Source organism: Perca fluviatilis, chromosome 7 (genome assembly GCF_010015445.1).
Source record: "Perca fluviatilis chromosome 7, GENO_Pfluv_1.0, whole genome shotgun sequence".
NCBI lineage: Eukaryota > Metazoa > Chordata > Actinopteri > Perciformes > Percidae > Perca > Perca fluviatilis.
Window position 1 is genome coordinate 483880 of NC_053118.1, and position 15718 is coordinate 499597.

At 42.3% G+C, this 15718-nt stretch overlaps 1 protein-coding gene across 4 annotated transcripts in view; it reads right to left on the minus strand.

Moving 5' to 3' along the window:
* The window catches only part of LOC120562122 (vacuolar protein sorting-associated protein 13B), a 380029-nt gene that overhangs the window by 139342 nt on the left and 224969 nt on the right, over positions 1-15718 (minus strand). The window lies entirely within an intron of this gene.

Genomic DNA, 15718 nt, shown 5'->3' on the forward strand with positions numbered 1-15718 from the left:
CTCTTTTTCTATTTCTGTCTCCAGAAACACAGGACTTTTACAGTATACACAAACTGTGATATGGTAGAAGAGATGTAGCGATATGGCAGGAGTGGGCAGCGGTGTCTCTGTACTTGAACTGCTACAGTCAAGTGAGCAAACACTGTCCCATCAGCGCCAAGAAAAAATGATGTCATCTATTTTGCCTTTGAGAGACAAGATCCTGACGAATTCACGAGGCAAAAGGAATAATCAAAATTCAACATCTGCATATGACATCAGGGCTTTCGGTTCGTTATGATATGTTTATTTGTGCTGGTGAATTCAAATGAGAGCTTAAATGGTATAAATAAGGGCTTAAAATGGCTACAGATGTAGTGGCAGCATGAGTAGTTCTATTTGTTTCGGCAACGTCAATGGCAATTTTCATATAGCGTTTCCCTCCCTTAGCCACACTGGGAAGGCCTCTACCAGAGCGTGATGTTATGACAATAAGCACCAAGTACAAAAACAATGGCAATGGGAGATCAGAGGTGTATAACTGGATTTAGCTGGATTTGTTGACATACAAACAAGTGAAACAGATCCTTAATCAACATTTGGAACCACATTTATCAACAGAGTATAATATAAATCAAACCAAGAGCGCTGTAAGATTTGGGTGGGATGTGTCAGTCTAGATTCATTAGGGCTTTTGTAACAGTACCTCCATCACCCTCCCCAACCCCAAAACTGTATTTTTCACATTAAACAAACCACAGTTACCTCATATGCTTTCCAAATTATCTCTTAACTTCAGCTTATTTAGGAGACTCTCTTATTCATAATCAGCATTACATGGGAGGCTGCAGCCAAGTCTCTGCGTTGCTGAGCTGCGGGGTCATCTCCAATGACATAAATAAATATGATAAACATTTGTCTTGGTCATGCAGCCAGTGGAAACCGGTGTGATTTAATATCAAAAGACATATTTCAGCCAATCGCAGGAAACGAGAGAGCTTCATTTCTGACAAATGAGGAGGGGAGGAATTTTGGAAGTTCCCCTTGGGGTGCAATAATAATTGAAGCCAGATTTTCTTGTTGTACATGTGGGGGGAAAACACTGGTGGTTTGACATCTTTGATTGGTCATGTGAAGACCACACTGCTTGGCTAAGAGGAATCAGAGAATGCCTTGGGAAAGCACGGCACTCACTTTGCCCACCGTATACAAGGACGAACTGAAAACATACAGAGCAGGGCAGGTGGAACACACCCTTCTGCTGGGTCTCACATGCCATTATCAGACATCTGCCACTACCATGTGGAAAATATGGAGCAAATTGCAAATAACAAGTCATAAATGACATGCTTTCGCAGATGAGGAAGGCATAGGAGGGAGGGAAGGGAGAGGGGGGAGAAAGAGAGAGAGAGAGCGGGAGAGAGATTTTTCTCAAACACAAGTACTTAGTTTTGCCCTTGTTCCTGAGCCAACCTTATTTTAATTGCAGGAAAAGACCACAGAAACATTATTTTTTACGACAAAATTCTGCTATTTATAAAAACGGATCAAAAGCTCTGCAGTAAGAACGCTCTGTTTCATGGCATCCATGGCTATTATTTTTAAAAACATTTCTCCCTCTTCTGACACAATTTAAACCCAATTTGAGTCTGAAAAGCCACTGGGCCGATTTCGCATCAGAGCTGAAATATGAGGGCTCCCATCCAACATTATTATGGCACAAAGTCAAAACCTCCATCCAATTCAAACCCTGCAGTGGGAAACAGCAGACAGAATCGTGAAGGCATGGCAGCGTTATGTAGCTAGAATGCAGGACTTGGAAAGAGCGACCCACTGGTACTTCATCACTGAGAAAAAAATAATGATGTTCCAAATTCCTTTGAACAGAAGATATGCAGACACATTTACAAATGGGCAATTAATTGCAAGTTATGTTCCACTGTTTAGCATTCTTTGGGTCTGTGCATGTGCTGGGCAGAGCATCAATTATGATTTGTGTTATGAAGTAGACGTGTGGGAGGACTGAGTGCTTAACATGTAGCAGATTTGGGAACGTGTGCTAAAGTGGTAATAGGATTCAAGGAGGGGCACATGCATAATGCACCAGTAAACACACACACATTAGCTAATGCACATGAATATACTGATAAACAGCAAATGAGCTGACACACTGCTGCTGCATGCCATGGAGGCATTAGGTGCAACCAGTGAAGGTTTTACTTTGCTGCTGCACACAACTTTTAAATAGCATCCAGACTCGAAATACAGAACTTGCACGATAGGAGAGAATGAATTGCAAGAAAAATAAAGTGAAATACATTGAACGTGTTACACGGATACAGAATCACATTGAACAGAGCCACTGGGTAAATAAGTAAGAGGACTTGTTGAAAAAGAGAGAAAGTGAAATCTTGGGAGAGCCTGATTGCCAAGCTAAGGTTTTTGAAGGCTACGTGCGGTTCAAGGTTGTAAAACAAACCACAGTGGGATCTGGTTGAGGCTCGGGGCCCGATGGTAGGACTGTGGGAGCAGTGGGCTGTGTCAAAGGCTCTTGCCGAAGGGATCCTTTGGGCCAGGGTGTACCCTGGCTCTTGGCTTTAAATGGCCTCCCACCTTCCTCTCTCAAACTCAATCCACCCCCCCCCCCCACAATCCCCAGCCCCAGCCCCAGGACGATGGGGCAGGAAGCAGCAGGGTAATACCAAACGCCGCTGGCTTCTGGATCTCGTCACTCTGAAACCCGCAACCTGAACCCACAACCCCAGACCTGTTTTTCACTCCATTTCCCCAACAATCACAAGCAATACATGTCTGCTTCCACGTTCAACAGAGGCAGGAGTCTACGTAAATGTGTGTGTGCAAGTGCCTGTAAGTGTGTGTTTAAGAGAGATGGGGCCCTCTGCTTCTGCATAGAACATGCACACCGAGTAGAAATTGTATTGGTATCTCAGGCTTAATTCGGCCAAGTCAAGCTAAATTAGGTTTGTACCACCCACATGTGTGCTATATTTCATAAGTGTTGCGTTTTCTTTGTTTTGAGCAGACCTCAACTACTGTTTATTTGAATTAAAAGAGCACATGCACAAACTGTGTCGTTTAAATGTTGTGGTGGGGTCTGCGCGTACGCAAAAGGAACATCCAAAAAGCAAAGAGGTTTTGTGAGAGCAGCATTAGTAGTATCGCTCAATGAATTCCAAAAAAAGAAAGTGTTCAATTGAGGTTTTTGATATTCTTTCTCTGTGGCTACAAATGGTATTAGCCAACACTATTAGCACCCAGGAGCTCCTCCATGGTATTTCTGATGTGGCGAGGCCAAAGCTGCACAGTGGCTTCTCAATCCACTTGCTATGACTCCCAGTGGCTTAAAGCAAGGTCCCAATGGGCCTGTGTGTGTGCTGAGGGGGAAGTCATAAGCATTATGATTCATGAAACTTGCAATTACTTAGTAAGTTAAGCACCCCTGCCTACGGTGGTCCGCTCTGAATTGCCAGAAGTTCAGCAACTTCTGAGCTGTGGATTTATGACCCCAGTCAAGACCAATTGCTGTTAATTTGCATCTACCAATTATGGTAATTAAGGCTCGGAATTAGAACGCTGAGCAGCCCTCGGAGTGAGAGGAGAAAATGATGTCGTGGAACATGGCGACTCAGCAGAATATAAGACCCAGTCCCTCAGGGATGTTTGTACCGTGGCTACTATTTTTGATGACTAGAGCCTTTTTTAACAGGAGTCAAACACGGTCACAAAAACAACAAAATATCCAAGACAACAAAGCTGCAACAATGCTCCAAATTTGTCATAATTGGCAATAACAAGGTTCTTACTTGTGGGTGTTTTAAGCCAACAATTCCAATATACAGTTGATTTTTTTCCTCATTGGCACAATACACAATAAATAAGAAATATGCTTTTTTCACGTATTGTGTCTTGGCTTTGATGTAGTGACACATTCCCATGGCAAAGAAATGAATAATCTATTATTTTTTAGCCCAACAGCATTACTCATCTCCACTGCTGCTCCCAACAGAAGCCTGTTATTCATTAGACTGATTGCACTTTAAAGACACTCATACTCAACCAATTATATCATATTTACACAAGATCTTAGGAGGAAACTATTACTTCTATATACAATACAAGCAGGGCTTAGCTTTAAGCCCATACCACCCTCAAGATAACGGTACATGATAGTAAGGAGTTGAGAAAGCGCCACAGAAGAAGGCCCTCTGTTTACAAAGACATGGTGCATACCAAAAGTCAGTGTTTGCACTTTGATTTCAACATATCTTAATTACAGGAGTCATTTATCTCCCATGCAGTTTACATGTCAGAGAAGTTATATTGTTATGAACACAGTCGGTATTAGAAGTGTTGCTCTGAAGACACTGGCTAACACGTGCTCGCCATGACGGCCTGTTAAATATGTCAGCATGGACCGATGTAATTTATAGGCTCATCATGCACTAATTCAAAATCTGCTTCTTGCATCAGAGCTCCATGTTGCAAAGAAGCCATGAGTGAAGACGGAACAGATATTTCATTTGGCTTTCAGCCGAGGTGTATTTTCGTGAAATTCACACACGCCAGTGACTGTGTAAATTAAACTGCTAATCTTTCATCATAGTCCATGATTCATTGTAGAGTAAAACATACAGTTTGCTACAATCACATAGTAGACACACTCATTTATTAACACATTATAACGAGAAAGCATTTTTAAAGCCGTATAATATCACATTTCCTTGGCTGTACATCAGTCAGAATGTTGATGCCATTTCAAACTTACATTTCAGTCTGAAGCACTCGGCAGTTTGTCCCTGCTAATAGTATTGCAAGGGCCTTTTATTAAAACTCACAGATGTCGTCCCCATCTCCAGTGCTCCTGTTCTGCTTCTCTCTCTCTCTCTCTCTCTCTCTCTCTCTCTCACACACACACACACACACACACACACACACACACACACACACACACACACACACACACACACACACACACACACACACACACACACACACACAGGTCTGTTTAGCCTTAACTGTGCTCTTCTCCTGCTTCTGCTGGCATGTACTGTAGCTCTAAGCACAGAACATTCCTGGGATAGAGGGACAGCGCTGCCTGGAAAGAGACGTTGGGGGCTTAAAACACTGATAAATGACAGTAATTCATCGGCTTTTTAAGAGCAATGACTACTTACTGGATTCCTTCATACAGTAGGTACATCTGTACTGGATCTACTAAAAAGGCACCTACTGTAGCATCCTCATTTGTGAACAAATGTAGTTGAGGCTTCTGCTAAAAATGGCTGACATTATTTGCGTGTGACCGTGTGTGTGCATCAGTCTGTCTTAGATGGCGGCGTCTACAATATTTGCATAAGTTGCTGCTGAGAATTACTATGAGTCATCTCTGTGTCACCACATGACAAAGCTACCATTTTTCTCATATAATTGAGCGGATCAGAGCTTGTGAAATCACTTTCTGTTAGCAGCTACAGATTTGTTATGCTTCCTACCTGCTCTGAAAACAGACATAAGGCTGCTTTTATAAGACATGTCAGGCAGAGTTTTAGCAGTGGGTCCCTGCTGCAGAGGTGTGAAAGGAATGCCTCGCTGACTTCCTCAGACCTCAGATTGAAAACAGATTTAGGTCCCCACCAAGCAATTTCACAATGATGTAATCCCACTTCCATTTTAATTTGAGAGGCCTTATCTTTAATTAATCGCTAAACACATGCGTGGAATAGATTATTCAGAACTGGCTGCAGTAGGGAACATGGCAGGGGTAGCCAAGGATCTGGCTTTCCCTCATATGCAGTCATTTTCATCAAGCTAAAGTAGAACAGGCACATACCTCAATGCTACTTTTACACTAATTAAAGGAAAATAATCCTTTTGCTGGAGGAAGATTCCAGATCCAAAGTCTGTCCCTGGTCTCTGGCAAGGCACTCAGCGTGTTCACTGGTCTGATTGACAAAGCCTGAAGTGAATCAAACTTCTTGTGAAACATAAAGGAGTCAGAATCACCCAGGACCAAAACCATTTATTCCAGCTGACGCAATTTGAAGTAGATTGATGATAATTGATGATACAGCGAGAGCAATACTTGTACAGCTGCACCTCACATGTTGTATCAGACATGCTGTCCAGATTGTCAGAAAATACATGACGCAGTGATGCATATTCCTCTCATTACTCCCAAATCGTATATCACTTATCACTGTTAAATAGAAATACATTGTAGTCTCTTTAAGACAATAACTACACACTACCAGGACAAACGGGCATAAAAGCACATGGCTGGAAACGCAATTGCATTAAAACGTAATGCTCACACGCACAGGCAATATACATTCCCTCTATGATAGGAGTCTCAAACCAAGATGGTTACAGTCTTCAGAGCATTCCTTGTGATTTACTTCTGCACATAAATTGTTCACTTTGTGCTCCGGCAAGGAGGGTGTTTTATGGAGCTGTAAAATTAGGCCCACTTTATGGATCCAACAGCATGAACCACTACTGTTTTTTCCACTTGATATTGATTAAGCGGTTCAGCATTGCCAAGCTGGTTCACATTAGGCACGTTGTGTGTATTTTTGAAGATGCTCATTTTTATCTGTGAAAATAAGGGTATTTGGCAGAGCACTTTGAAGTTGATTACACATTGTTTACAGCAATTATTGAATTCTGACAAATGTTTAAAGCAACGAAGATTACATATCAAGGCCTTATCCTTCTTCGGATAAAGAATGAAAATTTTCCTAAACAAAGTCAGGGAAATGATGGCCATATTTGATTAGGTTAACGTATGCTACAGGTTTAGCAGACAGGCTGAACAAACATGTAACCGGATAGCTAAAACAGTAGGTCCTACTCGTTGACGTTTGCCTTGACCTTAAACAACATTTTGTTCTAATTCAAATTTCCTTCCAGCAAACAAAGGCAGAGTGAAACAAAATACAACGACTTGCTGCTGGAAGCTCCCACATAATGGAATTAAAAACTTATGTCTAAATCACAAGCTTTAAGGAGAGACAGGCCAGACTTTAAGAATACGAGAGCAGCTTAGAAGCCCCTGGTGCGGCCCAAGACTACAGGACTACAACCGCTTTCTCATGAGATAGTGTCCAAATACTTTTATGTCAGCAAGGAAAAACAGCATTAAATAATTACAATAATGTGGGGCACACATGCTTCCTACATCAGCTAATTCTTCCTCCTCTGTAAATGACTGCAGAGCCAGTGTTTAGAATTCTGTAGCGGATCTCGCATTCATCCAAACCGCCAAGTGTATTTATACAAAGTGACATTTCTATATGGGAGATTTCCCCCTTTTCCCCCTCTAACTGAGAAAATCACATGGGGGGGGGGGACGGACTTAACTCCCATGCTCACCTAATTCCACTAGGAGTGCTGTTGATTTGGGGAGGGAGAGGGAGGGAAGAATGGAGAAAAGGTACAAAAAAGGGGTGGATGGGAGAGGGAAAACACAGTAGCTTTAAAATTCAATTCAATTGTATTTATAGTATCAAATCATAACAAGAGTTATCTCAAGACACTTTACAGATAGAGTAGGTCTAGACCACACTCTATAATTTACAAAGACCCAACAATTCTAGTAATTCCCAACAAATCAACAACAACAAAAATGTAAATGTAGCACAAATGCAGTAGAAGTCAAGGGGGGAAGTTAATAGACACTCAGCTCCGAGTCTGACACTTTCTTAGCATACACTAGACTTAGAAGAAAGAGCACACAGCACAGGTGTTCCTAATGACATTAACGATGGCTCCTATCTATTTAGGTGTGTGAGCCATTATTAATTGTTCACACATGTTCTTTTCCTACTGTGACACGCCAAAATGCTGGAGAAATTAAAAGAGGGAAGTACACCTCCATAAATAGTTCCATACATCATCTTTACATAATTACCTCCGTGATAATGTTCTACTGTTTGTCCCTCTCCTAACATCTTCTTCTGTTTTCTCCCCCCTCTCCTCTTTTGCCAGTCAGTGTTTTGGTACAGTGACTCCAGAACAGTGAGGAGGAAGTGGCCCCTGCGGGCCAGGCTCCTGACAAACCACAACTCTAAACAGGCAGTGCTGAAAATATGGCATTCAAACAACACAATGCCAAAACTTCTGACCACCATGCCGACAACAAAACAGCTGCAGGCTCTGAGAACATTTGTTGGGGAACAAAAACAAAGAGAACGAAATGGATAGAAAAAAGGGACAAACTAATACAAGAAGTAGCAGGAGGGGAGTTAAAAATCCAAAACATGCAAAACAGAGCTTCAGGAGTGTCTGCGTTGAGCTGGAGACCGGAGTGGGCCTTGTTTTTATTAGAAAGGAACTAAGAGATGATAAAAAGACAAGCCCCCTGTGCCTCTGTGGGATGGAGTTTCTACCCCCTTTAAAACATATCGAAAAGGAGACCATGTTGTGAAGCAAGAGGCTGCAGGGAGAGATTGAGAAATCAAGTGAAGGACGCTGTAGAAAGGAAGGAAAGAAGGAAAGAAGGGGGAGAACGAGAGAACTTCTGTTGAGTAGAAACGCTGTACAGTGAGTAGTCCAGGTGTAAAGAATTAGAGGAGATGGCACATCAAACAGGGCTGTGCTCGGCCTCTTTCCTGTAGCCCTTGTGGCAGGAAATGTTCTACAGCATCCTGTGAGCTGACCAGAGAGAAACTGACGAGAGGGAGCAACGAGGAGACCAAATAAAGTGCGAGGTGAAGAACAGAAGAGGGCACATGTAACAAATGTTCAGCAGCATCCTGCAGAGAAGAGGGAGATTAGAAGACAGGCAAAAGGGGGAGGGGAGGGGGGGGGACGGAGGACATTCTGCAGAACACGGGAGGGAGAACAGGGCAGGGAAGAAGTGAGAGAGTAAGGAGAAGGGGGAGAAGTACTGGAGAAGGTAGGAAAACCTCTACACCATCCCGTGAGATGACTTGGCGCTAATAGGCTGGGTGGAGGGGAATAAGAGAGAAGGATTGTAGGATACATTGAGACTGAACCATGTATAGACAGGGGAGTAATACAGAGCAGGCATGAAGTTGAAGTAGGCCTGTTAGGGTCAGGTGGAGAGGAGGAAGAATTAATTAAGGGCAGAAAACATGCTGGAGAGAGTAGAACATTATTTGGAAGGGTTTAATGACGGAGTAGACTACTGGGGGGAAAAAATATAATAAATCTATTCTCCAAACTATCATTTTGCAAATATACGCTCATTTCCATCAGCATCTCTATATTTAAGTCTTTCAAAAGGTAAAAATAATAACCTGAAATTCTATATGTCAGCTCCCTAATGTTCTTAGTTGGCTTCATGTGGCTTGGATAGAATACTCTGCATTGGTGACTGAGAAGGAAGGTGACAAAGACTAGTTACAGGTTCAACCGTGGACAGATAAGCAGGTTAAATGCTTGCAATTCTACTGTGTATGTCTCACAGAAACAACAGACCGCACAGCGACGTATGTGTGTGGTTGAAAACACGCGTGTGAAGTCTAAGTGAAGTCTAAGTGTCTGTACAAATGCAGTTTGCAGAGTGTGTGATATGGTGTGTGTGTGAGAATGTTTGTGTGCGTCTCTGAGACATGTCAGGTTGTGATGTGTGAGCCTCTTGTCTCGCTGTGCTGTCTGTCCAACATGTGTCTGTCAGCTGGATCGCTCCCTCAGCCTTCAAACCAGCCTTCTGCTCCTTAAAAAAACGACTCTCATGTGGCTTTAAAATGCTAATAACATCAGTCCATTACCAGGCTACACATAATATGAGGCCTTAAAAAAACTCCTTTCAAAGCCCTTCAAATGCCTTCGCAGTTGTTAGAAGAGGAGATGGAAAAATATCAAGGGGGGGAACAATGATGCTTTAAACACTGGCTCCTCGTCATTACTGAGGAATGGATGGAAGTCTTGCCAACAGTTGGACATTTCATTTCAGCATAAATATATGGAGCAAAGCATATTTGCTCAAGTTAATAATTTTTAACTTGTGCGTAACTAAAGCCCTGCATGCGTGCGATGATAAAGTGACAGGGGTGGCGTGCTGATTGGAGGGCTGTTTTGTGTGTGTGTGTGTGTGTGTGTGTGTGTGCGTTTGTGTATTTGTGTGTGTGTGTGGGGTAAGTTATGGAGAGAAGAAAGGGGACCACCGCAGTAGAGTTGTCTACACGGTGGCTTCACATTTCCCTCTGTGGTTCTCTCAAACCTGCAGCTGAAGTAACATGACTGACATTCACACAGACACACACACAGACACACACACACACACACACACACACACACACACACACACACACACACACACACACACACACACACACACACACACACACACACACACACACACACACACACACACACACACACACACACCTGCCACTGTGTGGAGAGTCTCTTTCTCCATGCCAACCTTGGCCAAGTAAACTACGGTGTTTGATTTGGAATGTCTACAAAACACAATATTTAAGTGCACATCAATAATAATTCAATAGCCTCTTAAAGTGTAATACACAGGAAAAGGAAACATCTGTTACATTCTACATTCGGTTCATTTATGGTATACATATATTCTAAATACCACACAATTCTTGAAAAAAATGTGGGCTGAGATAGAACTGGAGTGTGGAACAAAAACTACATAGACACTGTTATAGTACAAATGCATTAAACTACAACTACTACTACTACTGCTACTACAGATGCATTGATAGGGATTTTTACGAAGTGAGTGCCTCAAGACCGCAAACACACAGGAGAGTATATCCAAGTTCCACGCATTTGTTTATTTAGGAAGAATATTTGTGTGTTAAGCAAGAAAGTACAAAAGTGGCGGAACAAGACCGAACATATGGATGTAGAGGGACTAAAAATAAAATATTAGCGTTCATAATATACTGTACATTAAATACTGTAAGCTATTTGATATTTAGCAGGATTGAGTAAAAACAACTGGTAAAGACCAGGAGGAGGAAGACAGTTCTGAGCCTACTTTAGTGCCAGCCTGTGGTTATTTCAAGCCTGGTTGGGCCTCCTGGGGTTGTAATGTGCCTCTTATTACACAAGCATTAGGCAATTACGCCACTGGTTTCACATTGGCTTCCCAGAGCCACAGAAGAGCTTGTGGCTTCACACATGGACATTTGAAAGCATCTGCACATTCCTTCTTTCTTGAGGTTGACTTCTTCTATTTTTTTTTTTCCCCTCTTTCGTATTTTTACTCAATTCTCCAATTGCCTCTGCTTTGGTCTGATGTTCTACTGAGTAGCCTACTGATAACTGCTGCTTGGCAGGAAACTACTGACCACACACACACACAAATATATGGGCACATTCCTCCGGAAATACACACAGGATATGCTAACAAAGTTAGAGTTGTATATATACAGAAACTCAACATCTAGATTGCTCACTCTTCTGAAAAAAGAAAAAAATAATTACAATACACACTACCATATTAATGATGTTGAATTGATATGTAACTATTCAATGTAATTTGCCAAATAACTAAACTGTTGACAAGTGTAACAGGACTACATTGTAACTACACACAAAGCCTTACTGCTCGGAGAAAGAAAGTTGCCAAAAAAGTAAGTAAGGTTTGTTTATATAGCACCTTTCACAAAGTGCTTAACATTTAAAACAATTAAACAATAAAAAAAGAGAGATTGCAACACAGCACAGGGATGAAAAGAATAAAACTGCATCAGAACAAAAGTTATTTGTTGTTCAGATAAGCTAACCAAAAGCATGTCTGAATAAAAATGTTTTCAGCGGTTTCATAAAAGCATCACAGGGAGTCCAGGGATCCCAATGGTAAGGGGAGAGTATTCCAAATATTATAAGCCCAGTCACCTCAAGTTTTATAGTGGGTGAGGGACATCGAGCAAATTTAGCTCAGATGACCTAAGAGCCTGATTTGGCATATAAGGTTGGAAGAGGTCAGTGATATACTGGGGAGTTAAGTTATGCAGGGCTCTTAAAGTTACCACTAGTACTTTAAAATCAATGCGAAATTTAATAGGAAGCCAGTGAAGTGAGGATAGAATTGGTGTGATATGTGATCTCTTGTTACTTATAGTTGAAAGAGCTCTCCCTCTGTCTAGGATCTTGCTGTGCATATCGACACATGGCTCAAGTTCAGCTATTTCCATGTAAATTCTATGAAAAGAAACTAGACAAAGTAGAGACACACGGACTATCAATACGGTATCCCTGAATTCCCCCGACAGTCCACCTGGCCTCCGCTACTGCTGTGGGACTGGCCAGTCAGAGTGTCCCTGTCAGTACAATGACAGCTTCAAACCAACCACACAGGATGCCAGAACATCAACATGTCATGAGCAGGGAGAAAAGGAACTAAAACACAATAATGCACAAGGCTGGGGTTTGACTACACACATGGACACATACACAAAACATACGCAGTTACAATTTCATGCACACACACACACACACCAGACTTTGACAGGGTAACACGGGTAGAATGTGTGTATCGCATGCTGCATTAGAGCACAGAGCTTCCTATGTTGGTAGTATGGGTGTATTCTTAGAACCCTTTGTATCCTGCTTCAGGATGAACCATTTACACACACACACACACACACACACACACACACACACACACACACACACACACACACACACACACACACACACACACACACACACACACACACACACACACACACACACACACACACACACACACACACACACACACACACACACACACACACACACACACACACACACACACACACACACACACACACACAATCAATGAGCCCTGTGGCCAGACAGTCAACCCCTGGATCAGGCCCTTTTATGAGTGCAGGACAGCTGAGGGGTGATCCCTCTCGCCTCTGTCAGCATGCATCCCGACCTGACTGACAGCAGTATGCCAAAACACAAGAGCGGTTTCCGGGAAGCTCCGAATTAAGGTCTGTCACCTTGAGTGCCATCAAACAAGGAATGCAAAACGCTTTCATAGCAGCACACAGACAGATGTTAAAGGGGGGCGGGAGATCTATACTGTGTGTGTTTCGATTTTGCATCAAAAGGACTAACACGTGAAAGGGGAAACTGCACTGCGCGCACACCCAGGGTTAATGAGGTAATTTGGTCTGCTCGCATGTGACTACCAAACTTGGGCGGGGCCAGAAGAAGGCCATGGCTGTTACCAAAATGAAAAGGGTTTATCTTCCGATGAGAATGAAAATGTGCATAGCAGTTATTTTTCACCCTGCAGGTGCTGCTCCTGTTAAGTCACGCATGGTTGTCCATTAATTACATTTATAGATCTCATCTTATATTTGAATTGTCAAGCGATGGGTGGTGCAACATGAAATGTTGAGCTGTTCAATGAATTGAAAGAGTTCATCATTTGAGGAAGATGATTTTTATCAGTTAATGTCAGGGCATTTACATTATTTTCAGATTTCTTGTATACAACGTTTTTAAATTGATCAGAGGAGGTCACAAAAATCATTAAGATTCATCCTCTGAGGACTGTGATTACATGACCTTACATTACATTCCATGTCATTTAGTTGACGCTTTTATCCAAAGCGACTTACAATTAAGTGCTTTCAACTGTGAAGGTTCAAACTCCAGCAAGTAGTAAGTGCAAGTACATTAGCTTTAAATAAGCAAAGCTACAAAGAGACAGTTTTTACAATATCTGTTTAATGTTGGACTAATTAGACTTTAGTCTCTGTGACCTGATGGTGCCACCACAGGAAACATGGAGGTATTCTCAAAATGACTAGAATTGACCCTCTTTGAACCATAGATGTCCATACCAAAAATCATGGATATCCAAAAGTAATTAAAATATTTCAGACTGGATCAAAGTGTTGGACCAATGGACCCAAAGACCAACTAGTCAACATGGCCTTCCCAATAGCCCCTCCACTTAGTGCCAAAAAAAGAGAGGGAAAATAAGTTGTGGTTAACTTGTTTGATTCCCCTGTGGTGAGTCCTAATACCCCCTTCTCTCCCTCTTCTCTGCACATTACATCGGAATCATATGCATAAAAATGGCCATAAAAATGTAACGCAGAGCCCAGGCTGGGGTTTTCTCCCTCCTAATCCCCCTAAACCTCTAACTGCAGGCTGAGAAATACAAGTGTTGTGGTGCAATCTTCTCACAGAGCAGAGGGCCTGAGAATAACATCACAGAGGCCACAGCTATTTATGGAATGAACCACAGGCTGTACACAGAAGTCAGCAGACACCACAACACAGCACACAAGACACTGTATACAGCTCCCTACTCATATACAGCACAAGACACTGCCAGCTAAACACAAAGTGTAGAGCTGCGGTCAAAATCTCTTCAATGATGGATAAGTGGAATTAGAGGGACAGAAAGAGATGATAAAGATACAATATGATATATAGGTAAATAGATACAGCTATAAATCACGGATTTTATGCAGTATCCATATAAACTTTACTTATTAGTCTGTTCGAGGGCCTCTTGTCAGACAGAAAGAGGGACGGCTGGCGGTCAGCATGGAGTACACCCTTAAAAAGACTGATAGCCTTAAACCGAGTGGTTGACTTGATTGAACACAGCGGTAAGGTACTCTGGTTCACAGTTTAAAGATCAAATCCACTAACGTTCATCTGGTTTCCTCTGTTCTGCTCTCGAGACATTAGCTCCACAAACACAAACTAAGTCTCTCTCTCTCTTATGGCTGAAGAGGCAAATGGCATTTTCGAGCCTTCCAGGAAATCAGCTTGCATGCCATATGATACAGTATGTTCCCTGTATCATCTGGGAGACAGAGAAATCGATCTGTCACACTGGTTCCCACTGAAAAGAATGACAAATATTACTTCATCAAAAGATGAAGAAGAAAAAAAAAAGGTGAAGAGGGAAATACTCTGCCTCAAAGCCGCAGCAGTATTCAGTGTCTAAACTTCCTGAGCACATTACGCCACGTTGTCTGAGGGCTGTTTCAACATGAGCCCCGCCGAGCCCGCTCCCAGTCTCATCTGCCGGCTCTGCGAAGGCTATCCTGTCGGATTCGAAACATAAATTCTTGGGCAAACTTTAATAAAAGGGGGCGTATGATTCACTCTGGGTAGCAGCTGTCCCCATTCTTAAAACAATTTGATGTTGCATTAATCCTGAGTGTCAAGGCAACGTGAAATATGTCCTCTGCGTTTACCAGCACCAGGTGTTTCATTTGCTGGACTGACAAAAAACAATGTTTATTCTGGCTGACCCTCCAATCCTTGCTTATTTTATCTTCTTTGTCTGTAGAAGAGAGGGAAAACATGGTTATACATCCAAAGTGAGAGAGTAGAAAATAGGTTTAAAAGAAAAGGGAGAGAAACAAATGGAGCTAAATGATTTACAGTTCACCAAGACAGGTCTAACTCTAATCATCTCTCGTCTCTTTCCTCAGACTCCCAGGCCCAAAATCAGCACAGCAAGACTGAAGCCCCGGCCTCAGGAGCCCTCAGAGCCATTCTCGTTGACGAAATATGTTGCACTATCAGCCACTTCACATGTGTTTGACTGCTGGGTGGGTCTACTATAGGACTTCTCTGTTGGCTGGCTCAGGTTCAACAAACTCTCCTGGCTCGGTGCCATTTCCCCCTTTTCTGCCCTAAAAGCTTTTTACTACTGAATTACATGATGATAACTGGACATTTGCATTTAACACAAAATGACTATGCTCACTGTAAGACAAGTGGTTAGTATCAAAAGGGATTGCTGTAATAA